The sequence below is a fragment of the Podarcis filfolensis genome, assembly GCF_964270895.1.
Source record: "Podarcis filfolensis genome assembly, chromosome: 1".
In the NCBI taxonomy this organism is placed as follows: domain Eukaryota; kingdom Metazoa; phylum Chordata; class Lepidosauria; order Squamata; family Lacertidae; genus Podarcis; species Podarcis filfolensis.
The window spans coordinates 42585339-42612460 of record NC_139604.1 but is presented as its reverse complement, the minus strand read 5'-3'; the positions used below and the strand labels follow the sequence as shown (position 1 = coordinate 42612460).

The 27122-nt window shown below is 41.9% G+C and overlaps 1 long non-coding RNA gene across 1 annotated transcript; it reads right to left on the bottom strand.

Moving 5' to 3' along the window:
- Window positions 1-397: 397 nt before the first annotated feature.
- LOC310747993 lies at window positions 398-27122 on the bottom strand. The gene is made up of 3 exons (XR_014541056.1): window positions 27018-27122; window positions 10487-10580; window positions 398-439 (listed from the first exon to the last, which is right to left on the bottom strand). It is a non-coding gene; the product is annotated as an uncharacterized lncRNA (long non-coding RNA).

The window sequence follows — 27122 nt, the reverse complement described above, 5'->3', positions numbered from 1 at the left end:
GATCTCGCATTAAAATAATCTCTGTGTTCCTCTGATTAATAAAACAAAGCATTTTTTAAATGTTTTGGTTTCTGCCTTCATCAGCTACTCTGATAAAAGGAGAATGATGCAGTTTCCAAGGTGGCAGGTTGAAGACATGCATTGTTAATATGTCCTTAGTCTCAACCTAGAGCAATGGTTGGCTTCAGTGAATAAAGCCCTTCTGAAAGCATTCCATCCTCAAAGCTTTATCACTGCTACCTTGGAAATGGCATCATTTAATCAGAGCAGCTGATGATGACAGGAGCCCTAACCTTTTTCCACATTAAAAAAAACACACCCTTCTGTTTTGTTGATCACAGTAAACACATAAACACACATTCTCATATACATACAGATTTACGGTTTTCAATGTGCAGTTCCGATTGGAGAGTTTGTGGTGCTGCATCACAGTCCCGGACTTGAAAGAAGTCAGGGATGGGGAGGAGAGCACAAGAGAAGGCAGGTTTTAAAATGGCAGTTTGAAACAACAGAGGGTTGAATAAAGCAGGGCTGGAGGGACACAAATGAACTGTGGAAATATGGGGGGGGGACATAAAGGAGCTGGGAAGGGATGGGGTTTTGGAATGAAATGTAACGGGAGAGGCTTGGAGAAGTTGGCAAGGAGTGGGAGGTAGGCAGCATTGACAGACAATTGAGCAGGGACAGCAGCTTCTAGTCTCTCTCTCTCTGTGTTGGGGGGGGGTTTGTTCTTTGGCCAGATGCTTATAATAATAACGATAATGATTTATTATTTATGGCCGCCCATCAGACTGGGTTGCCCCAGCCACTCTGGGAAGCTTTCAACAAATTACAAAACCACAGTAAAACATCAGATACATTAAAAACTTCCCTATACAGGGCTGCCTTCAGACGTCTTCTAGAAGTCAGATACAGTCATACCTCGGGTTACAGACGCTTTGGGTTGCGCACCGCGCCGAACCCGGAAGTACCGGAACAGGTTACTTCTGGGTTTCGGCACTCACGCGTGTGCAGAACCACTGAATCGCAACTTGCGCGTGCGCAGACGTGACGCTGCGGGTTGCAAACGCTGAGGGGTTGCGAACGTGCCTCCCGCACGGACCACATTCGCAACCTGAGCGTCCACTGTAGTTTCCTTGACATCTGACGGGGAAGTGTTCCACAGGGCAGGCACGACTACCAAGAAGGCCCTCTGCTTGGTTCCCTGTAATCTCACTCCTTTCAATGGGGGAAATGGCAGGTTAACATTTCAAATAAAGAGATTCCAGGTGACTAATGAGTAATTAATACTCATGATGTGTCTGTGTGTGTGTGTGTGTGTGTGTGTGTGTGTGTGTATGCTAAGCCTAACCTGTTATGAATATATTAAATTCCCCCCCTCAAAAAAAAGACTGCTTCAGCATCGTACTGGGCTATATCCTATTCTATGGCAGCCCAATTGAGAATTACCACACTAGAATACTTGAAACAGAGAAAGGAGTGACAGAGAAAGAACATATAAGATATAGCTGCTTTAGGGACCAAGTATGATTGCATGCTTTTGCAGAAATATTTATTTATTTTTAAATCAAGGACTATGCCTTTTCCCCCCTTACTATTCCGCGTTCTTTCTTTCATAAAAGTTCTTCTTTCTAGTAGTTGGGTATCCTTTCCGTTTTATATTAAAGGATGGTGAGATTTCTCAGGTGTTTAGATGGAATAAAAAGATATTGTGACCATACCTTTTTTTTTTTTTAGTACTTGGGACAAACTGGGACATCAGGTAAGCTTTCTGCACAAAATTACTACTATGCATAAAACGACATATTCACTGTGTAGCAATAAGAACAGATTGCCTTGCTGGTGCTCTCAGAAACTCAGGCTGTTTGAGATATGCAATTTGAGCTCAATGAGAATTCAGAGTTTCCTATGAAATATTGATTGCAAAAGGTTTCTTTGGCAGAACTTTTCTATCAGCTGGTTAAAATGCTGATGAGGGTCCTCAGAGAACACAGCAATATAGCAGTAAGCGCCGTAGCTTTAGTACATGTCGAAAAGCCCTGCAGGCTGCAATCCTACACACACACACCCTACATCTGGGAGTAAAGCAGCTTACTTTTGAACAGACATGTACTGTACAGGACTGCACTGATAGTAGTCTGAAATCCAGTTCTTGAATTAAAGGGTGTGGGGAGCCGAAGAGATTCAACCCCCTTATCCATCCTTGGCTACCTCACAATCGTAAGGTAAACTCAGCTCTGTGCTCTACTAAAATTCTGAAGTACTCTGAAGCAGAAAGCATGTGAGAAATTGGAGGATAGGTTTAATGTTGTCACTGTGTTTCACTGACATTTTGGTATAAAAGAGCCTCACGTTATACTTCAAGCCACCAAGAAAGCCCTATGGATAAATAGATAGGCGTTTTCCCATCACAATGTCACTTCTAGTGGGAGAGTTAAGTATTGTTGCATGCCACCCCAGTCTCTGATCGGTGTGAGATTCCAGGGGTTCCAAACGCCCTTGTTCTCAGGCACTCACCACGGTGTCCCATTGCGCCAGAAGTGGTTTGGTCATGCTGCCCACATGACCAAGAAAGTTGTCTGTGGACAAACGTCGGCTCCCTTGGCCTGAAGCGAGATGAGCGCCACACTCCATAGTCCAGTTTGACTGGACTTAACTGTCCAGGGGTCCTTTACCCAGGGTCTATGTTTCCTTTTGGAAAATAAGGCACAGCGGAGACTGTGGTGTCTTTATAATACATGGTTTACTTACACATATATACAACCTGAGCCAGTGATGGAGGACCTCCCATCATTACACTTCAAAAGAGTCTTGCTTCTTCCATAGTTGTAGCCTTGGATCTAAATAGACCCCAGCCATGGCTCCGACTCTGTGTAGCTTGCGGCATTTAACTGAATGCCACTTTTTGTCCATCCTACATCATCCCCAACAGCAATCCTAAATTCTACTCTGTGTCTGCTGATTTAGATCTCAGGGTGCAGCTCCCACCATTTGCCAGCTGGCACACTGTCTTTGCTTATGTCCCACCCCCTGTCTTTGTTCTCTTTTAATGGCTCAGGCGATTGCCTGAACACAGGAAGCTGAGACCAACTATTAAGAATCTGATTTCCAGTTTAACTCTCCAAGAATTTAGGGAAATCTAGCACCCACAATTTATAACAGTATGTTGCTTAAGTTTCTCCCATTGAAATAAACTTGACCTAAAAGTGGATGAATCAGTTAAATACTGGGATGCCTTTATCTGTTTTTTAGTGTCTGCCTGCCTCTTCCCTCTCTTTCCCTGTTTTAGGTGATAAAATCTTAACAGGATTTTATTGGGCGTTACGCAACGACATGGTTGCAAGTGTTCTGAAGGCTGCATAATTAGGGTACTTGTCAAATATGTATTATAGAACCTGACAGTGAACACAGAGAACATCTTAGTTTGTGGCTTTTTAAAGAGCACAGTCAATAGGAATACTTATTTTATACTGCTGCTAGGCTTCTGGCTAAGCCAAGGGTCAGCTTTCAACAGACAACAGAAGATGACCTAGAAACAATGGAGCTGCAGAGAATTATAGAGAACAAGAGACTTTGCTCTGAAATGGCAAGATGCATTTAGATAGAAGATCAGGTCAAGATAACATGTACATATATTAGCTTTGAAGAAAGTGAACTGGGGATTCAGTGGACCTTCAGCTGACATTTAGAAAAGTTCACCTGCTTCAGGAGCGATTCTTGAAAATTGTAAAGCAGAAAATAGATAGCTAGAGTATCCAGCTGGCACGCTTAGATGAAATGAGGATATGGTTCTTACATTTGGAAGCAAGGTTTCTGTGATAAAATAGTGATTCAATTTTGGACCCATTTTTCCCAGACTAGAGGAGAGTGCCTTCATATATGCAATTACAATAGCAGCACCCACATGCAAGAGAGAAGTGGGGGAAAACTGGGGAGAACCCCAAGGGTTTCAGAAATACAATGTAATTATGGGCGAAGCCTAAGTTGGGAAGCCCTGCAAACCTGCCCCATAACGATTCAGAATGTTGATTTGAGGAGGGGGCTGACAACACATGGAATGAAGTAGGTGGAAAAGAAGGAAGCAGGAAGAAACGCATAGAGATTAAAAGGGTACAGACAGAACAGTATCATTGACCAGATAAGTCACTTCCTGGATCACACTCAGAAGCTGAAAAAAATCCATGAAGCAATGCAATGTAGGTAGAATTGGGCACCAGTGTGTTTTAACATCTGCACCCCAACCCCAAATAGCAGCAAAGAGAATCCATGCACTTTCTCACTTCTTATCTAGTGTGAAACATTTTTTAAAATATTCCATTTGAATGTAAATTCCAAAGCAGATGCAGTGGGTTCTCCACACTGAAGGTTTCAAGCAGCTGTGATTTGGAAAGTGTTGGCTTACGACAGCTCAGCTCTGAATACAAGATCAGACCCTGAACAGCTTACAACAACCCTGCAGTGGTATCCACTGCTTTTATCCCTGTATTGAAAGTTGGGTTGAGAGAGCAGAATACAACAAACCTATGGGTGTGGATGTGTTTGATTTTTCATCCATCACATTCATTCTTAGTACTTACAAACAACCTTTCAGGGCAAAGTACCCTCTGCACCACAAGGCAGCTTATATAAAAAAATAATTAGATTCATACAAATACAAGACAAGTTGTCTCCATAAACATAGCTGTGGCTCTGAGCTGCAGTGGTATCTATCCAGGCACATTAGAGGGGTGCATGAGTGAGCCTTCCTCTCCCTCTGATGGCCTCAGTAGTGGCAGCTGGTAGCTATGTTTGATGGGGCTCTCAGCTGGAAGCTATACAGTGGTACCTCTGGTTGCAAACGGGATCCGTTCCGGTGCCCCGTTCGCAACCTGAAAGGAATGCAACCCGCATCTGTGCGGGTCGCGACTTGATGCTTCTGCAAATGCGTGTGACGTCATTTTGTGCGTCTATGCATGTGGCGAAACCCGGTCGCCGCAGGACACAACCTGAAGCAAACGTAACATGAGGTATGACTGTATTTAGTTCAGTGTTAGAGCCCAGTTGCAGGTTGGAGGGCTGTGCTGGCAACAGATAGCTTACAACAGTGGTGGCCAAACTTGGCCCTCCAGCTGTTTTGGGACTACAATTCCCATCATCCCTGACCACTGGTCCTGTTAGTTAGGGATGATGGGAGTTGTAGTCCAAAAACAGCTGGGGGACCAAGTTTGGCCACCACTGGAATAACTTTGCAGTGTAGGCTGTTGCTGATATTTTTCAAGCCTTTACGTCACATGCTAGGTTGGCGCACACACACACTCACACCAAACATACACTTCCAACTGTGTGCTGTGTGGCACTGGTTGTCACCTGTATTTTACTCTGAAATGATATTCTAGAATTGAGGCAGCCTGTGTTGTTTTTGTTTGAAGTGTAGCTATAGCAAATAGATTGGCAGGGGAAGGTGAGGACAGGATTTTCAACCTGGGCTGCTCTGTAATCTGCCTGACTCAATGAAGCAGGTGACATGAAATCCATATATATATTTCTGGGATCAGTAAGATGGTATGGTGAAGGGTTTTCTTCCTTATTGGCATTTCACCCATATGACAGGAATCTATGCTTATGGGACCTAGGATTTTATTCACTGTCCACTGATGCCTGTTGCAAAATGCCCCAAACTATGATCTAGTTTTAACTGCACCAGCAAAATTATTTCTTTCAATGACACGATCAGCAGTTGAACCACAAAGATGCAACTTGACAAACAAAAAATGATTGTATGTGTCTACGTGCACAATGTTGCATGCTGCTAGTGGCAATCACCCTGCTATAGTAGCAAAGCCTTTCCTAAATAACCCTGGCTGTTTCCTTGTTCTCTTGACTGGCCAATATACAGTCCCGTGCATCTGTCTTTGTTACAGAATTACCGGTAAGTCTCCTGTGTCATTTCTCCCCAGTAACCAACAACTTAGTCCCTTTCAGAGAACAACATGTTTTTGGGTGGGGTATAAATAATAAATTGTTGTTGTTGTTGTTGTTCTGTACCACGGATTAATTTTATGGCGTTGGGGTGCAGGAATGCAGTGTCAGTCCCCAAACTCATACGTACGTACATACATACATACATACATAATTTTATAGGAATTCCACCTTAGCATAGTTAAAACCATGCTCAAGGCATCTTATATAATTACAAACAAAAGTAGTCATAAACAATAAATAAAACATTAAAAGTACACAACAAAACTGAACCATTTCTACAAATTGTGGGGGAAGGCCTGCAAGGCAGGGAGCAGGTCTTCCAGGATTCACAGCCAAGAGGGCCTCTGGCCTCTTTAGCCACTACAGCTGGAGTCAGTCAGGGCCCTGCCCTTCCAGGCCAGGTAGAAAAAGACCTACTTTGACTGCAAGTTAAGGAGCCTGCCTTTTGCATGGTCTGTTTGCATATACAGAGCTAGGGATCTGTTGAACCCACCTCTACACACACATTTGGGGGGGAAATGTGGGATTAGCCTCATATAACAAACATGCTAAAATCTAATTAATGCATGAAGGGGTTAATACCATAGAGCAAGCTGTTCAGCTAGGCTTAGCTATGTCACTCCCCTTGCCTTAAGAGGAAATAGGTAATCAAGCTTAATGTTTCAATCCTGTGCACCTGAGAAGCTCAGCTGTGTGAGGAGGTTTGAGCTGCTTGCTCCAGCTCAGCTGCATGGCTCTCATCAGCAATTCTTGAGTTGTTATAGCAATAATTTAGGAACTTTGGCCACTTTGTAACTAAGCCAAGTTCTACTGCCTGTGCAACTTTTCTGAAGAACGTGAACCTGACCTTTGAAGCGTTTGTAAGTAAACCATTCTTTTATTTGCCAAACACGTGGTCTTTTTCCCATGCTGAGGGAATTGGGAAACTTTGAAGGAAACCTTTTAAGGGGACATTTTTGCAGCTCACTTGGAGGGGCACATATTTTAAAGATCTAACAGCCAATATTTCCACACTTTACTTCACTGCATATTTTGTGACTTTAAATCTATGCTGGGGTTCTATTACCAAAGAATATTTGCCCCAGACTGTGTTCTTGGCATCCAGGAATTCTCCTTTATACATGCACAAACACACACATATAGCATCAACAAAATATGACCATTTTTCTGTTCTCTGTGTGTGAAATTTCTGACAAATTTATAAGTGTGGTGGGGGAGTGTTTGCACTTCCCTTAATAATGCTACAATATGACTGTTCCTTCTTACTACATTACTGATAGATTAAGTGCAGAGGCAAGTTTACTGTGGCGATTCTCCTGTACTATATTGGTGAATTTTCCTTCTAAAATCAGTGATGCAACTACAGTCCACTGGGAAATGTCAGAGGAAGCCCTATACAGTGATACCTCGGGTTACAGACACTAGAGGTTGCAGACTCTGCTAACCTGGAAGTAGTACCTTGGGTTAAGAACTTTACCTCAGGATGAGAACAGAAATCGCATGCCAGTAGTGCAGCAGCAGTGGGAGGCCCCATTAGCTAAAGTGGTACCTCAGGTTAAGAACAGTTTCACGTTAAGAACGGACCTCTAGAATAAATTAAGTTCTTAACCTGAGGTACCACTGTATATGTAAGGTTTAAATTGGGGGCAGTTTGAAGTGAATATTGATGGCCCAAATTATACTTCTTTTTATCACGGCACACACTGCAAGAATAATCTTCTACCTGCTGCAACAAACACCAAAGGGGATTCTAGAGATTACGCCTGGTCAGGGCTTCAATTTATATCTTATTCAAAAGGTAGCATCTGCTAAAAGTGGTGTGCAAGGGAATTACCACAGAACTGACACAGATGGCAGAGCCTTTCAGCAGCAACTATTCCCAGCAGTGCACAAGGTTACCTTATGAGGCCTCCTACTCAAACTATAGCTAGCTAAAGAATGTGTGGTTTCTGTTAAGATCACAACCTGAGGTGTTACAATTTCAGAATCTTCCTGGTTTTGAAGATACTTGTAAATGATTCACTTCTTATGTTCTGCTCGCAGAGTTTTGATAGCTTTCCTAGCTATCACAAAAATACTCTCTTCTAATATAAAGGTTCTTAAAGTGTGTGAAAGGCGAGCCCTCTCTTTCAGGGGATCACCAGTCTGTAAGTATTTTGGGAGATGGGATTCAGGTGCCTTCCAGAACTTTAGGTTTTCCTATTTAAAAATACGCAAAATAAAAATAAAATAAAATGTTTTGTGGTTTGGAAAGTGATGGGGAAAGGCGTTGAAAAGTATGAGATGCAGGAATGATTGAGAGGAAGGCAAGTAAATACCCCTCAAGCAAATCGGGACGAATGCCAGATGAATGCTCATTGTCATATAACTGCCCGGTAAACAAATCAGAGTGTATGGATATCATCTAATCACTGTGTAAATTTTGTGCAAGCAAAGCAGGATGAATGCTGAATAAGCAGGTCATCTGGAGCAGCCCTCAGTCTCATGTGTGACTAGTTCGAAGTATATTGCATCTACAGCTGTAGATGTCTTCTCTCTCAGTCTAAGGATAACTCAGGCATGTAAAGGGGAAAGGTGGCGCTGTGGGTTAAACCACAGAGCCTAGGACTTGCCGATCAGAAGGTCGGCGGTTCGAATACCCGCGATGGGGTGAGCTCCCGTTGTTCGGTCCCGGCTCCTGCCAACCTAGCAGTTCGAAAGCACGTCAAAGTGCAAGTAGATAAATAGGTACCGCTCCGGTGGGAAGGTAAACGGCGTTTCTGTGCGCTGCTCTGGTTCGCCAGAAGCGGCTTAGTCATGCTGGCCACATGACCCGGAAGTTGTACGCCGGCTCCCTTGGCCAATAAAGTGAGATGAGTGCTGCAACCCCAGAGTCGGCCACGACTGGACCTAATGGTCAGGGGTCCTTTTACCCTTTACCTTTTTATAAAACACCTTAATTGCAGCTATGAGTTGTTTTGCTTGCTGAATGCTGGAGAGCTGTTTGCCCTTTGAGGTATTGTTTACATCAGCCATTAGAGGTAAAAATGTGCCAATATCAGATTTTTCTTATATGTGTTTTCCCCAAAACCCTATTATATCAAACGTCTGGCCTATATCTGGAATGAAAGTATTTCTAACAATGTTGACCCATCTGTGAGTGGAACAGGCAGGTGTCATTGTTGCCGTTGGTGCTACACAACTGAAAGAAATATATTTCTGCCTTGAGGAGTTGTGTCCCCAATTAGCTGATTTCAAACTTTTATCCCTAATTTAATTACTGATATAAAATGTTGCCGAGGCTTCAGCTTGAAGTGGGGGATTGGAAAATTTTCATTGGATCTTTGGGGTGAGGGTATTGAAGGCCTTCTTATCCCTTTTCCCTTGGGACAGCTCTTCTCACCTAAAATTTACCCCAAGCCAAGAGGTGGAGAGGAAGTGTATAAGGCAGGCATAGGCAAACTCGGCCCTCCAGATGTTTTGGGCCTACAACTCCCATCATCCCTAGCTAACAGGACCAGTTGTCAGGGATGATGGGAGTTGTAGTCCCAAAACATCTGGAGCGCAGAGTTTGCCTCTGCCTGGTATAAGCAATAGGGAAAATAAAAGGGTGTGTGTGTGTGTGTGTGTGTGTGTGCTTTGTTCATGATGTCATTCAAATATCCCATTTACTATTCTACGGTGTGGAGGCAGCTAAGCCCCTGTAACATGGATTTTCTGGAAACAATCCAGCCAGAGTTACAGCGTGAAGTCCAGTGTAGCATAAGCAGGCTACAATGGGGCTTCTCCTTCATCTACTCCACCTGCAACCCAAATGCAGAAGTGGGTAGACATCACTGGATGTGGCCTGTGCATTTTGCAAAATGCCATAGGTTTCAAAATGGAATTGAGTATGTACCGGAAACCAGAATATTTTCTTTTGTCTGGATGGTCTCCTTTTGTATGTTGGAGAGTAATCTCTATCTTGATTGTATGCAATGTCCACAGTAAACAGATAATGATTTCTTCTTTATCCAGAATTATGCCATAATTAAGAGTTGGTAGCTTATTGACTGTAGCACACAAAACTGTACGGATCAATTTATAGGCAAGAACATAATACTATTTATGTGGCTTTTAGGTAACTAGGTTATGTAAAACACTGATTAATAATGAATCATGCCATTGGATTGGCCCATTCCAGTTCCATAAGCAAGTCAAAACCTTATTATAATGCTTGCCATGTTCCTTAACTAACTCACAATCATTTTTTTTAACGAAAACCAGAGGTACAATAAGGTGCTTGAATTAACATTCACTCCGCAAACTCCATCATGATTCTGCTCACTATAAAGTATTGGATGTGCTGCCTTCTCTTGAATTACTTTATTGCACTTAAATTATCACAGCATTTTCCCTCAGATAATAGCAATTGGAATAACTACCAGGAGTACAATCTGGTAACTATATCCTGCTATTTAAAGTCATTGTCTGTCTCATATGTTTCTTTTAAGTAGGCTGAACTGTATGTGCAATAAAACCAAAATAAATAAAGTAAAACACTCACCTTAAAGAGCAGGTCTGAGAACCGGGGAAATAATTCGGCTTTGCAATCCCACAACCTTCTGAGGCATCCTGTGTGAAAGAATATCCGTTGCATGCTGGGGAGAGAAGAACACAGCTTTAGTCAGATAGGGCTACTTCACACTCTAGTGAGAACAAGTTTTTGGATCCCTCTTGGTTGTTTTCGTATGTCTGCTTAAGCCTAGTTAATCTCTTTATAATCAGACTTCATCCTACTGAGCAGATAGTTAAAGAGAATGACATATATCACGGTTGGGATTTTCTTCCCCAGAGGCAGATGTTCTGTGTCACAGTTTATGCAACACAAATGAATGTGCACTCAGAGGATGCAGGTGGTGAAGGAGTGGATATAAGTCATTTTGTATGCACTATTTATGCTTTAAAGATCTTCCTTGTCTGACTATCGCAAATCTCTGTATTTATATTGGCTGTCTCAGTTGACTGAACTAATTAAAGAGAGTCTTTATCAAAGCGTTCATAGGTATATGTTTGGAGGCAGAGGTAGGGAGGCAGGAGAAATTCATGCAGCTTATATTTTCAAATGAACTAATATAATTCACAAGTCCTAGAGTATATGTGGATTGGAACACAACTATCAACCTGATTACACACTTCTATGATTTTGTGGTGAAAAGATGTGCATAAAACACAGACGTGTATTTTAGGGGGCGTAAATGTATGTTCCATGTGCACAAATGGAGCGATAATTCCTGTGCCTGATGGAATTATCTCCCCTTTCTGACCCCCATGTGCTGTTCTGGAGGTTCTCCTGACACCCTCCTGAGTCAATCTGAGCAGGCATGGGAGTCACACAGTGGGAGGAAATCCTTTCATATTTTTTTCAGGAGCCATTCACAGAAAGCCTGCATGTGTGTGAGAGAAATAATGAAGAAATAATAGAGCTGAGAGGGAAGCGTTAACTGGAACATGCAATCAAATCTGAAAAGCACCCGTGTCAGCTAAATGCCACTAGTGTCCAGAAAACAAGTACAGTAGTACCTCTGGTTATGTACTTAATTCGTTCCAGAGGTCCGTTCTTAACCTGAAGCACCACTTTACCTAATGGGGCCTCCTGCTGCTGCTGCGCCGCCACCATGCGATTTCTGTTCTCATCCTGAAGCAAAGTTCTTAACCCGAGGTACTATTTCTGGGTTAGCGGAGCCTGTAACCTGAAGCGTATGTAATCTGAAGCGTATCTAACCCAAGGTACCACTGTAGTGCAAAATGTGGCCACTTGCATAATAGCAATTTCAAACGATTGTTTGGAAAGTACATCAGCAGATACCAAGTCTCAAGGGAAGTCAGCCTATCCTTATGTCATGCTGCACTTACTGAGTATTTATTGAACTTCCTCTAGTATTTATCTATCCTGGAGAAAACCCAACCCTGGAGATGAGAAACTTTATATATCATCATGGCTTACATTTTACTTGGCAGGCCTCTTTAACAGAAAAATGTATGATATGATACATCTTACTGAAACAAAATAAATAGTAACATAAACACAATGCAAATATCAAATAAATTATTGCACTACAACTGCCTGGAAAAACTCACCCAAGGGTTTGCCACAGTGTAGCATTTGTAGCGTGTTTGAGGCAGTTGTTGCAGCCATCCTGGCTTCTCTTGGTACCAGTTTAATACAGGTATATGCACTTGTTTTTCCACAATTATTCTTTACATTTTAGAGGCACACCTAAGTTGTTTTTTTTAAATCTACACCTTAAAATGCAATATGAAGAGGTCCTTACACCCCTTTTCTTACTAGCCTCATTAGAATGCAAATCTCATTGGTCTTAATAAACTTACTCCCAAATAGTTGTGCTTGCATGTATAATTACCCAAACAGAAATGGGACTGTGGGTCGGACTGGTGCGGGGGAGGGGGGTTGGCCAAGGGATTGGTGGCCAGGGGGGCTTGGTGAGCAAAGCCAGCAGGGTTGGCAGTCCCTAATAACAAATAGTTGGTGCAAACTGCTTAGAGGGTTTTATTAAACTAAGTGTTGTATAAATCTTCCTAAGGAAATAAAAATAAATTTAGTATTCTGGCCTAGGGGGCTTCAGATAAGCAAGACTGATAAACTGGGAGTTCTTCAAGAGCTGTGGCTGATTGCAGTGTTCTGGATGCCTTCCAAGCCATTCAGATATATGAAGTTGTTCTGAAGTCATTTGCAGTGCTTATCACCACACTTTTGAAGGAACTATGATTAAGAATATAAATATAGTTCATGATAATACTGTTAAGTAATAGAATATTGATTCAATATTTTCATAATTGCTTAGTTCGTAGGAAGCGAGTGGTACAAAGGATATCTGATATTATCCCATTTCTTCTAATAACAACTTGCCCATGGGAGATTCATGTTCAACCTAATGCCCTTAATTTAAAAGTCCACCTTATTAAGACTGCAAGCATTAAGCTATGGCAGCCTGATGTGAACCGTCTCGGGAAACAGATAATGCTAGGACCCAAACTGTGTATTCTTTGCAGCACAGAATGAAAAAGACCAAGTGCACATCCTAAAATCAATAATCACTCTAGAAAGAAATGGAAGATCAAAATCAAATGAGAAAAAACGTTCCCTTACACACTCCTGCTATATGAAGTTATTCTGAACATGCTTACTGGTCTCGTGATTAAGAATATAAATATGGCTGCTTTGCATAGTTGCTTCTTAAGAGTTTATTGTCTTAGAGCAAGAATGGGGAACATTTGGCCCACCAGGTGTTGCTGAACTGCAAATTCTATCAGCCCTAGCAAGCATGGCCAATGACCAGAAAAGATGGGGTTGTAGTTTAGCAACATCTAGAAGGTCACAGTTTCCCCACACCTAACTTAGAGTTCACATAAGTCTAACAGTTTACTTAGCATTGCAGCATAAGGCAGTATGATTCTTACAGCTGTCATTAATGAACCAGCCCAAGCAGTAGCTCTTTCCATGAGAAGGGCTGGCATAAATCAGAAGACTAGAGCACAAGGAGAGCATGCTAATCATGTTTGTATTCCACTGTGTATTGCTTTCTCCATCAAACAAGGCCTCTCATCCTTCGTGGTTCCCTACTGCTGTGCAGCTCTCTTGGGTGCCTGCTGAGCAGCAATAAACAGAGTTGGTCAACACCTAGTGTTAACCAGCCTAAAAACCTTTATACCTGTCTGCATCTGTACTGAAACTGATTTTTAACTTAAATGTTTGCATTGCTTTTTATATTTGGAATGGTTTTTCATTGTTTTATCTGCAAACCACCCCACCTCTTAATTTAATCATTAAAGGAGGACAACCTCTTCCCTGCTGTTTCTGTTCCCTGTTTGTTTGGAAATGAAGTCTATTGCTTGAAATTGTCTTAAGTCACAAGATTCAGGCTTACCTGCCCTTAATTTTTGTGACTGGAATTACCTTATTTTGGTGTTTATCTCATATACTATCTCCATCCAGAACACAGATTTTGCTTTGTTTTTACTTGAAATGTAGCACTTCATGTTTGGCATGTATCATATGGGAGGGGTGAATTGGAATACATTTGCTGTTTCCATGGTGGATGTCGCTGCAGGAAGATTTCTTATTCCAAGTGAGAGTGAGCCAGAGTACTTCTGGTGGACAAGGGAGGTCTTGTTTTAACTGACAAGGAGTGATGCCATCTGAGGAAATGCACCCCTTCTTCTTTTTCCTTTTCCTTTTTTGAGAAACCCGCTCACAGCTGTGACATATGCTTACAAACCCAGTGATATTTCTCCAGTGGAACAGCTATTTTGCTCATGGCAATGCTTATTCCTTCAGCACTGCAAGGCACTTCACAGCTGGGTAGTATGCAACAACCATGCTGACATAAACAGATGGGGAAAGACACCAATATTCTTGGAACTGATGGCTAAACACTGTTGATAGACAATGTTGGATAAAACCATCACTTATAGAACATTAGAGAGGCCAAACCTGACATTTTATTTAGTAATTCAAAATTTCTACTATAAATTCAGTTGCTTGGGTGTAGCTCTATAGAGTGAATTGTATTTTTGAATGGAGAGTAACACCTGACCTATATTTTATCAGTACTGTAAACTATTAAATGGGACACGGGTGGCGCTGTGGGTTAAATCACAGAGCCTAGGACTTGCTGATCAGAAGGTCGGCGGTTCGAATCCCCGCAACGGGGTGAGCTCCCGTTGCTGGGTCTCTGTTTCTGCCAACCTAGCAGTTCAAAAGCACGTCAAAGTGCAAGTAGATAAGCAAGGCTTTAATTTTATTTTAATTTTAAAAAATATATAGTGACACCCAAGTGGATCCCTACTTTTAGCAGGGATTGGCTGCACTCGGGGACTCCTGATGGGAAACTCAGGAGTGCAGCCAATCCCAGCTGTGGTTGCTGTCATCTCCAGTTGAATTATTGCAACCCCCCACTTTTGACAGGGAATGGTTGGGGTTTATGGGGTGTGCTGTGGGTTAAACCACAGAGCCTAGGACTTGCCGATCAGAAGGTCAGCGATTCGAATCCCTGTGACGGGGTGAGCTCCCGTTGCTCGGTCCCTGCTCCTACTAACCTAGCACTTTGAAAGCACATCAAAATGCAAGTAGATAAATAGGAACTGCTCCGGCGGGAAGGTAAACAATGTTTCCGTGCGCTGCTCTGGTTCACCAGAAGCGGCTTAGTCATGCTGGCCACATGACCCGGAAGCTGTACACCGGCTCCCTCGGCCAATAAAGCGAAATGAGCTCCACAACCCCAGAGTCGGTCACGACTGGACCTAATGGTCAGGGGTCCATTTATCTTTAAACTATTAAATGGCTCTGTTCAAATTGAAAATGGCAATATCTAATGACCTAATAAGGGGACGCGGGTGGCGCTGTGGGTAAAACCTCAGTGCCTAGGACTTGCCGATCACATGGTCGACGGTTCGAATCCCTGCGGTGGGGTGAGCTCCCATCTTTCGGTCCCAGCTCCTGCCCACCTAGCAGTTTGAAAGCACCCTTAAGTGCAAGTAGATAAATAGGTACCGCTTTATAGCAGGAAGGTAAACGACGTTTCCGTGTGCTGCGCTGGTGCTGGCTCACCAGAGCAGCTTCGTCACGCTGGCCACGTGACCCGGAAGTGTCTCCGGACAGCGCTGGCCCCCGGCCTCTTAAGTGAGATGGGCGCACAACCCTAGAGTCGGACACGACTGGCCCGTACAGGCAGGGGTACCTTTACCTTTACCTTTAATGACCTAATGCAAAGCAATATATTTTGGACAGAGCTTCCCTGGTGGAAAGGGTATGCTGCTTGATGTTTCACATGAAGCAACATATTATTTTACATGTTAACAGAAGCGACATGTTTCCCCCTTGGGAAAAAGGATTGAACTCCTAGGCATTTGTGTTGAAATGAATGGGCTTTAATATACTGGGGAATGAGAGTTGTTGGGTTAAAAAAAAAAGAAAGACATTTAAGATCCCCCCCCCCAAAAAAATAGAGTCAAGTTCTGTGCCCACTGCTTAAAAAGAAGTGGTAATGATTAATGAGAAAAGATTTATGAGGGCTAAGTGTTATGAAAGAAAAAAAGCGGCAGCTGACAAAAGCCTGATGCTCTGCAGTCGTGATTTCCAATTATCCACTCACTTTTAATTATTTGTCATCTTTATCTTTTTTTGACTGTTTGTTAAATTCCTCTGTCACTCTGCGCCCTGTACCTTTACACTTTGCCTCTCTTGTTACATAATGCACCACAAAACAGAATATTTGGTAGTTAGCAAGAATAATCATTTATTTTAGTACAGTGTCATGCCAACCTCCATTAGTTAGTAATAATGATTGGCAGTGCAATTTTTCTTGGCAATGAAACCAATTAACATGCACCTCAATGCCTGTAGCTGAAGTATTTCCCTAAAATTCAAACTTGTTCATGCCTGTTTATCGCGAGCCATTAAAAATTTCCATGACCCAGAAACGCAATCCATAACCTGTCCCATTTTAGATGAAAAATAGCAATGAATGGGTGGCAAAATGCATGGTACAAGATCAGCGAAAGCTGCAACTGTATTTGCAATGTTCATATGAGAGGGTTTAGGGGGGTGGGAGACATTTGATAGAAGGAAATAGTTCTGACAACCACCTGGCTGGACATTTAATAGCAGCATAATTGTAGCTTCTTCTTCTTTTTTTAAATCTTCATTGCATTTTTAAAAATTACAGAGAAAGCATGAAAACATTACATCTAAATATTTAAAAATACAACATACAAAAAACTGAAAATATAAAAAGAAAAAGACAAAACTAAAAGGAATAAATAATAAAAAATGAAACAGAATTAGTCAAGTACACAAAATTGTTAAAAGGATACAAACAGTAATTTGAATATTCTATACGCCAGGTTGAGCTTCGAGGCCCCCCAAGCCCACTCCTGAGAAATAAAGACACAAGGACACAGAGATTAAAGTTAATGTTGGTGGGCGAATTTAGGCCACAACTTTATTGATTACAGAATGTGAGCGCTATTGGCTTAGGCACTGGCAAGCAAGACTATATCTGACTCCTGCCTGCTTTGCTGGAAGTCAGGCAAGGGTAAACTCCTGAAGAGGCAGCCCGGCCGCCATGAACCAACTTGAGCACCTCAGGGTTCCCCTGGTCATGGTATGGCCCTAGCCCCTCCGTAGGCTTCGGACAGGACCCAGACCCCTGGATTCCTTTAGCAGCATACCCTAAAGCATGGAAAACTACTTTGAATCCCTGCTTTTTAGTTGACTTCCCTCTATCTCTCTGCAGCTTCAACATTTCACTTAAGTGACAAATATTCTGTATTTCGTTTATTAAAATCAGTTTTTTCCCATTATATCATAATTGTAGCTTCTAATCCAAATACTGCCCATCAACAAGAATAGATCTTTTTTATGATTTTTTGAGTACTTTAAGACAGTCAGTCTCTGGATCTGGAGAAAGACAAATCTTACTCATCAAGCCAGCCTTCAAATCATTCAGCGCTAACATAAAGTCTGTGCCATTTACAGTACAGATTCATTTATCTGTACAGTCTATGTGACATCTGAAACGCTCAGATAATCAAAGGATTGGATCAATGGGAATGTTTTCACAGTGTAATACTGACATGGAGCCACACAGGGGACACAATAAAGTCCAAAGGCTTGGAGCTTCAGACACACACAAGAAAAAGATTTCAATAGAAGCTTCACCACCAAGGGATAAATTAAAAAAGGGAAAGGAGTAGAAATGTTTATGAGTCATGTGAAAGTAATCACATAGGAACATGGACTTAACTTTGGTGGGGTTTTTTGCACAAATGCTAGACAGGTAGCATGGAATCCCTTTTCTCTAGGCCTGAGACTGTATAATGTTAGGTAGGGAGTAGTGGGCCCATGCCTTCTTCCTTATCCCTTACATTCCCAGAGTTAGCAATTTTGTGTACTTGGAGATTATGTGCTTACATTGCCTGCGTAAGTTCTATGCATACAGAAACAATGGACAAGTGGAGGCTGTGGAAGGGGAGAGTAGCTGCAATCCCACTTCCCCTCTGATAGCTTTGTAGCCGAAACAAGTCCATCAGTGAACTAGAAAAGGAGGATTCTTTAATTTGGGTGCAACCCCAAGTTATGAAGAAATTGAGCACCCAAAAGGGGAGGGCTCTATTTAATATTTGATATCTGTTCAGGCTGTAGTGACTGCTCAGCGGGGTGGATAAAAATCGATGATTTTAAAAAAATAAATCAGATTTTAAAAATTTAAATCAGATTTTTTTTATTTAAATCGGTTTTTTAATTTAAATTGGATTTTTAAAATAAAATGCTTTTTGGGGAAAAAAATCTTTCTAAAGATAGTTTTCTACTTAAGTTACCGTACATTATAGTCCAAAGGCCATTAGGAAATAAGGATTTGTTTTAAGTTTTTCATGTGTGCTGAAACTCAGACTAAGGGTTTGTTTTTTTAAAAATGTTTAACTACATCAGTTAACAAACATGGATACATATGCTATAATATTATTGTTTTAGTTAAATAAATTGTTTAAATTGTTATTGAGGAAAGGATTATTTTTCTCTTTCCAATGAAGTACAGCAAAAAAGTTGTCCAAATATAAACAGTTAACTTATTAAACCTCACAATAATTTCATAATTATCTGTCTATCAGTAATCTTTGATATAACTGTAAAAAACTACTCTGAAAATTTATTATTCCAAAAATGAAACCTTCATCTGGTTGAAAATATTAAGATTATACCAGCAGGAATGCCTTTCTGTTTAAAAAAAAGAGATTTAAATCAAGTCTTACTGACTAGTGATTTAAATCAATTTGATTTGATTTTGATTGAAATCATATCCACACTGCTGCTCAGCTCCCCTGACCATCAGAATTCTGGCCTCATGCATGGAAGAATGTAACAAGTGAAGAGAAATGAAGAGCCCATGAGATTGTGAGAGGCAAAGTTCAAGAGGGAGAGGAAGCAGAGAAGTTAACAATTGGGGAGGGAGAGGAAGAACCACCAGCAGAAAAGAGACATGTTGTGAAGGGGCCCGCAGAACTCCTGAACAAAATTATCTTATAAGGATTTTAAAAATGCATTAAGCCTGGGAATGTCAGGCAACTTTTCTTTTTCTTTTTGGAGGGTCTAACAACAACAGCAGCTCACTAGCTGTCATAGCCATAATACCGTATTTTTCCCTCTATTACACGCAGATTTTTTCTCCTAAAAAGTAAGGGGAAATGTCTGTGCGTGTTATAGAGCGAATGTGTGGTCCCTGGAGCCAAATGGCAAAAAAAATCAGGCAAATATCAAATCGTCCGGAGAAGGGAGGAAAGAGGAAGCTGCGGCTTTCCTGCATTCTGCCTCAGGGTCTTACTGCCCACCCGCTTCTGTTTCCTTACTGTGTTTGCTCAAACGGAACAAAGAGCAGAGAAAACCCCTCCCCTCCAGGCAAGCAGAGTGGAAAGCTCCTCTCCGTGCGTCTGGGACTCGAAGGCAACATGCAGGTTGGGGGGGGGGGAGAGAGAGAGAGCTGGCTGGCTTGTGGGGGGGGGACTTTTGCCTTCCTTTCCTCCCTCCGGTAAAACCCCTCTCCTGCATTCTTAGCCAGCTGCTTCTCTGCACACCCCTCTCCTTGTCGCTTCTATGTTTTTCCTTCCCTCCCTACTTAAAACGTGGTTCCAATCACGGATCCACATGGATCCTCAGGATCTTTGCATTGAGTCACCCCAAATTCACCATCAGATCACATAGCATGTCCATGGCTACAGCCTGCACCAAAAAAATCACGCACCCACTGTTGCCTGGGGCTGCAATGGTACAAAAACGTGGTTACAAAGCATGGATCCACATGGATCCTCAGGATCTTTGCATTGAGTCACCCCAAATTCACCATCAGATCACATAGCAATGATCTGATGCAAAAACAGGGCTGCAATGCTGCAAAAACATGGTTACAAAGCACGGATCCACATGGATCCTCAGGATCTTTGCATTGGGTCACCCCAAATTCACCATCAGATCACATAGCATGTCCATGGCTACAGCCTGCACCAAAAAAATCATGCACCCACTGTTTCCTGGGGCTGCAATGGTGCAAAAACGTGGTTACAAAGCATGGATCCACATGGATCCTCAGGATCTTTGCATTGGGTCACCCCAAATTCACCATCAGATCACATAGCATGTCCATGGCTACAGCCTGCACCAAAAAAATCACGCACCCACTGTTGCCTGGGGCTGCAATGGTGCAAAAACGTGGTTACAAAGCATGGATCCACATGGATCCTCAGGATCTTTGCATTGGGCTACCCCAAACTCACCGTCAAATCACATGTCTGTGGCCGCAGCATGAAGCACAAAAATGATACATCCACTGTTTCATTCAGAATTTTTTTTTCTTGTTTTCCTCCTCTAAAAACTATGTGCGTGTTATGGTCAGGTGCGTGTTATCGAGCGAAAAATACGGTAGTTAAGTCACATTTTGGGAAAACTGAGCAAGCTGCCCTATCCCATACAGCTTAGAGAAGTACTGAGGACAATGTTTGAGCTTCTGTATTATGTAGATTTCATCGAAGCTATTAAATGCAGCAATCATGAATGCATTACAGTGTTTACTTTCAGAACTTAATCATATAGCACAAATTCGATGTTGTGGATGGTCAATCAGTAGCCTTTAATACCGTTTCTTCTACCTGAATAAATGATTATTCATTAAAGGGACAATGAATAAATAAAGAGCACCAAAGCAAATGAGTCGCTAAAGGGAATGATTTCCTGTGCAATTGTGGAATTTGTACTTTGTTCCCAGAACAATTTTGAACACAAAAAGATCTAGTCATGTGAATAAATGAAAAGGAATGAACAAGGTCCAGATAATCAGCTGTTTGAAATTGAAGCAACTATTCATAAATATTATTTGGTACAGTGGTACCTCGGGTTACATACGCTTCAGGTTACAGACTCTGCTAACCCAGAAATAGTACCTCGGGTTAAGAACTTTGCTTCAGGATAGAATAGAAATTGTGCTCCGGCGGTGCGGCAGCAGCAGGAGGCCCCATTAGCTAAAGTGGTGCTTCAGGTTAAGAACAGTTTCAGGTTAAGAACGGACCTCCGGAACGAATTAAGTACTTAACCCGAGGTACCACTGTATAGTAGAGCTGCTGTCCAAATATATTTGCTACAGTATTTTTGCTACAGTATTGTGTCCTGGGCTCTGTACACACCATGCACTTAAAGCAAATTGCTTTCATCAATGAATCCTGGAAATTGTAGTTTACCCTTTCAGAGCTACAATTCACAGCATCCTTAAACTATAGTTCCCGGGATCATTTGGGAGCTCCCAAGTGCTTGGAACATGCTTTAAGTGCCTGGTTTGTGTGCAGCCTTGTTTCTGCCGCATGCCACTCCATTCCCCATCAATTCCCTGGTTCAGCTGAAGTGACTGTTAGTGCTGCCTCTGAATATGAGCTCTTCTATCAAGCTGTCTGAGCAAGTCTGCTTTCGGAACAAAATGATACTTTTCTGCCAAAAGGCTGGTGCAGCTTAGATGGCATAGGGCTCTGTTTGATTTGTTACCATTTGGTATGGAAGGACCATGGGGAATATCTTCATTTGCCATGGATTGTAGGCCCAGCAAACTAAAACCAGCTTGGGTGGAGCAGAATGGAACTGATCCATTGAGATAAGTAATGAGGGCCAAGAAGCTTGTAGTGTATTCCTGGAGAGCAGAAGTGCTTACATGCTATGGATCTGGTGCAGTGAATGTGCTACCACAGCTGCACTGTTCTATTCGCTTATTATGAAATAGTACCGCACAATGCAAGGGGCCTGTGAAGGAAACTACAAGTCACAAGCAGACACTTCTTGTTAAGTTGTGGGCGAACATATCAGATGACACAGCGATTCTTCAAACAGCTCTTGTTTATTCAAAGGCCAGAACAGAACTGAACTGAAGAGCTCAGTCAGCCTGCTTATATAGAGCTCCAAAACAACGTAACTGTAGCAACTTTCTAAAACTATCCAATCACTGAACGTCACTTTCGATCCTTCATTTGCATACAAACTATCCAATCACTGAACGTCACTTTCGATCCTTCATTTGCATAACTATCTACAGTATCCCCCTGCTGGCCCAGGGTGAGAACTTCAGTGCATAACACTTCTAATACATTTTTTTAATTCTAAAGAATTCATGAAGTTTTGTAAGTATTATTATTATTAGTAGTAGTATTATTATTACAATTAATGACCCACCCTTCAACCTAAGGTTCAGGGGTCGGTTACAACAATTAAAACATAATAACAAAAAACAGTTTAAAGCAAATTACCTAAATAAGGTGGGTCCTAAAAAATGTACATCTAAGTGTCAAAAGCCAGGATAAGGAGGAGCATCTTAAGCATTTGCCAGAAGCTGCATAATGAGGGACGCTCACAATTCAGGGGCTGCCACAGAGAATGCCCTCTCCTGAGCCACTACCCTCTGAGATTCCGAGGGTGGTGGCACCTGAGAGGGTTTGTGGGGAAGGAGGCAGTCTTTGAGGTATTTGGGGCCTGAGTCATTTCAAGTTTTGAGCACCTGGACCTGGACCCAGAAACCAGTGCATCTGTTTTAAAACGGGGGTTATATGAGATCTGAAGGGAACTCCAGGCAGTAATCTGGCTGCTGCATTTAGGACTAATTGAGGTTTCTGAGCCATCTTCATGTGTGTTGGTAGCATTTGACTTAGAGACACTAAGCCCAGACAACCTTATAGAAACTTTGCAGAAAGAAAATTGGAAAACATGAAAGCCTCATCCCAGCTAGCATGTGTGTAAGTTTGTGTGTGTGTGTGTGTGTGTGTGTGTGTGTGTGTGTGAGAGAGAGAGAGAGAGAGAGAGAGAGAGAGAGAGAGTTGTTTTTTTTTTTTTTTTTGCTAATGCAAGTTTTATCTGTCTCTTTGAGGTCTCTTGTTTCCAGAATGCCACATATTTGAGAGTTAAAAGCTTAGACCATGGGTAGGCAAACTAAGGCCCGGAGGCCAGATCCAGCCCAATTGCCTTCTAAATCTGGCCTGCGGATGGAATCAGCGTGTTTTTACATTAATAGAATGTGTCCTTTTATTTTAAATGCATCTCTGGGTTATTTGTGGGGCATATGAATTTCGTTCATTTCCCCCCCCCCCAAATATAGTCCGGCCCCCCCACAAGGTCTGATGGACAGTGGACCGGCCCCCTACTGAAAAAGTTTGCTGACCCCTGGCTTAGACATTATAACTTGATGCATGAAAGCATGACTGCAGCCATTGATTTTTCGGCCTTTTCTATCCTGTCTGCACAATGCGCTGAACAGAATACGCTTCTCACGCAATGCAACATGCTTCCCTTGCATACACATTTTACTACAAACAAATTGTTAAGTGGAGCTCTGTTGGGGAAATTTTTGCCCTTGGGCACTGCAACAAGTAGACGATAGAGAGGTGGCAGAGAATACCTAATTAATGGGATGGGGTGGGTGAACCTTGCTTTGCTTGACGAGGCAAGGATTTGGTTTCCTGCATGGCATAGGCAGGCAATCTTCAGTAATTTCAGTGATTCTTAAGAGCAGTTGTGCTGACAATGCAGAATCTGACAGTTTATCAGAGCCTTCTGACAACTGACAGTCTAAAATCCTTTATTCGCTATAAGCAGGATGGATGGTTGCTATTTGCTTTGTGTTCTTCTGCACGCCATATGTGATCTTTGTAGCTTGAGATATCTAGCCTGGCTATGTAAGAACAGAGAGATGAGGCTGGCTCCAGGGTTTTACTGCCCGAGGCAACCTGTAAATACCTGGAATGTCTCTAGCCACTTTTCACACTATACAGTAAGATATTCTGCTACCCTCCGCGAATACCTCTTCTTCCCTGTGGGTGTTGCTGATGGATCCAATACTGAAGATTCATATCGCCACAGAAAACACGCAACGTCTTGACTGGATGATTGGGGGGGGGGGAGAGAATCACTTTGAAGCTATGTTATCTCTTACCATAGTCTCTAAATAAATCACCATGCTCTGGAATAAAGGAAATAAAAAAAAAAAGCTGTAGGATTCCCGATTAAAAGGAATATTCTTTGGCTTCATCTGACACCCAGCACAGATGAAGACTTAAGATGTCTCATTATTTCTAATGCAACAATAGAGCGGAAAACTCAGAAGGGGAGCAACGGCCACTCTGTTTTCTGTAAACCCTCTAAAGCATGGCGGTGATACATATGCAAATCATTGTCCTAGTTCATCCTCTTTATTGGCAATGTGCAGTTGGGCAAGAGTGCCACAGTTAGGGTGCTGCCACTGAGAAGACCCACTTACACATGCCCAACTCCTTCCAGTTCAGCAATTGCCACCAAGCTGGCTGCTAAAAAATCATGCAGTGCAGAATATTAGCCAAATGAACCCCATCAACAGATACATAGGAATTGTCTGTTTGGAATGTCAGGTTGCCATAAAGTCTCCCATTGTTTGACCGATCACATTTATATACTGCCTTTTTGCCAAAGAGGTTTGCAGTTGTAAAGTACTAAAACAAATGATAAAAACGTAAAATTGGCCGAAGGGGGGAGCAGTCCAGTTGGAGCAGCTTCTCTTACTGACTTTGCCCGTCTACCTTGCTCAACTGAAATATTAAGACAAACCAAAGCATTTTATCATGGACCATTTTGTATATTTTTCACTGCAACATTTCTAATGGGAATTGTATGCCCTCAGTTGAAATATCATGCTCACTGGATGTGCTGCCAGCGGGGTGTTCATGTGAATATCACTGTATTTCAAGCTCTGTATCAAAGTCTAGCTGAAATTGTTCCGGGGGGGGGGGGGAATGTTATTATTAGAACCTTAAAACAACTAATAACCAAATGCTTTAAAAAATGGGTTTATTTTCTACACTGATGCTCTCCGGCCCTGTAATCAGATCCCTGATATCACCGGTTCCTGGAAGATATGACAGCTCTATCTTCTTGCTGAATAGTGCAATGCCTAATGGTTCCTTTTAATACATGAAATATAACATCCTATGTTAAGTGTGTGTGTGTATGTGTGTGTGTGTGTGTGTAAGGGGTTGGTGCTGCCAAAGCTAGCATAGATAAAACTTCAGGCTCACAGCCAGGTTCTGTCTTTAAGATTTATTTACAAAGTTCAAACGGTTCCAAGAGCTTCAAAGGCATGTCCGTGCCTGTCTCACTCAGATGCCTCGAATGGCTTTTTCTTACTCCTCCTCCCCCAGCAGGCCAATCGTCAAAAGACCCGCCTCTTACTTCCTCTGTTCAGTGAATAACTAGTTCCGGGCTCTGAATCCCCCCTCCCTGTCTCTTCTTCCGAATCAGATGAGAAACTGCTAATTAGCTCTTTCAGCTCTCTATAAGTGCTAGTCTCCCCCCTTGGCTCTCTAGCCGTTTGCACTTCCCTGACAGTGTGTGTGTGTGTGTGTGTGTGTGCGCGCACACACACACACACACACGTTTACTCAACCATCAGCAATAATACATTATTGCTCAATACTGCTGAAAGTACCATGTATGAGTTGTATGTTAACAGGAGGAGTTTTTAATAATAATAATAATAATAAATATTAGAGATCATTTGAAAAGGGGAAGGGAAACAACCTGTTAATAACAGAAAGTAATGGAACATATAGTCAAACCAACACTATGGGTTGTCAGAATCAGTGCTCATGGCAAGGCCGATTTTGTCAATCATTCATTTTATTGAATGTTAAATATTCAGATGGTGTAACATATGATGGTTCTTCATTATCTAAATAGGAAAATAGGTCAACAATATTTTAATATTGTATGTCCTTGAAAATCCCCAAACACTGAATGGGAATTACAAGACAGCTAAAAAGCACAGAGTAGAAATGTGTAAACATATTAATTTAATTTGCCTCTTGTGCATGTCATTTAGGATAATATTCATAAATTTGTAATAATTTTGATGTCTGTTTCAGCTGGAGATTCTACAAAATTCAGCTGAGATATACACATTTCCCAAGGGCTGTTGGGGATTGTGTATCTTGACTGGTAAATGTGCACAATTCCCTCTTCATGGAATGATTATTTGCACATTCTCTGTGATGCCTGGTGAATGTGCACAATGATCAGTAATTATACCCGTTATCCTCTCAATTTTCATCTTGTTTAACAGATACACAGAAACAAAATAGCTCATAACGGTTTATTCAGGATTCACTGTAGGGGGTGCAAAATGCCAGGGTAGTTCAGATGCTGCTATTGCATTCAATAAGAATATAAGGGTTCATCACAGGGATCATGAGGATCTGGAACAGAAAGTGGGCGCTAAAAATCCTTGATCCATATATGACACACTATTCATGTCTCTTTCATTCTCAGTCCACGGCTCTATATACCCATGGCTACACAAAATTAGGTTCTAAAATCCATTAGAGTTCAATACTAATTTTGCAGCTTATAACACTAATAAGGACAACTCAACATGGTTGTATTTAAATTATGCTTCCTTATATTTTTTTAAAATATGGGACATAAAAACAAGATTTTCCTGGTCATTTAAATCCATATGTCATAAGAATGAAAAGAATGAAAGCATATCTTCAATCAGTAGAAGAATCAAGCTTCTAAACAGGCTGTAGAAGCAAGGCAGCCATTCCAGACTTTGCAGTTAACTCCAGTTATATTTTATAGGAAATTGTATGCAATATTTTTCTTGGGCAATGAAAGCTAAGCAGAAGTCATTTGTCTGAACACCCTGTGGTTGCATAAACCAGTAAGGACTCCTGCCAATGACTAGCAGCAAGCATCAACACACAAGCAGAAATCGAGTTGATACTTTCTTCTCCCCACCCAAAATAGAATGCCAAAGGGCACATCTTGTAGACTGCAAGACAACAGAGAGGAAAACAGATGGCAAAATCATTTGCAGCCTGAGCAGAAGCAGATAAAACGATAAACTGAGGCCAATGGACTTTTCTCCAAACCATCATGCGCTAATCCATCCAAGTTATTAAATAGCTAATTAATTGATCTCGGGCTCATTCTCCTTCTGCAATTGTATAATCAGTGCTTCCTGGCTTACCTTAAAAAGCACCCATTTTGTACTTAGGTGAGTAGAGCTCTTCATTTCTTCTTCCAGACCCTGTGTAGTGGAGCTGAGGACAGACAATCAACTGCTCCGTTAAGT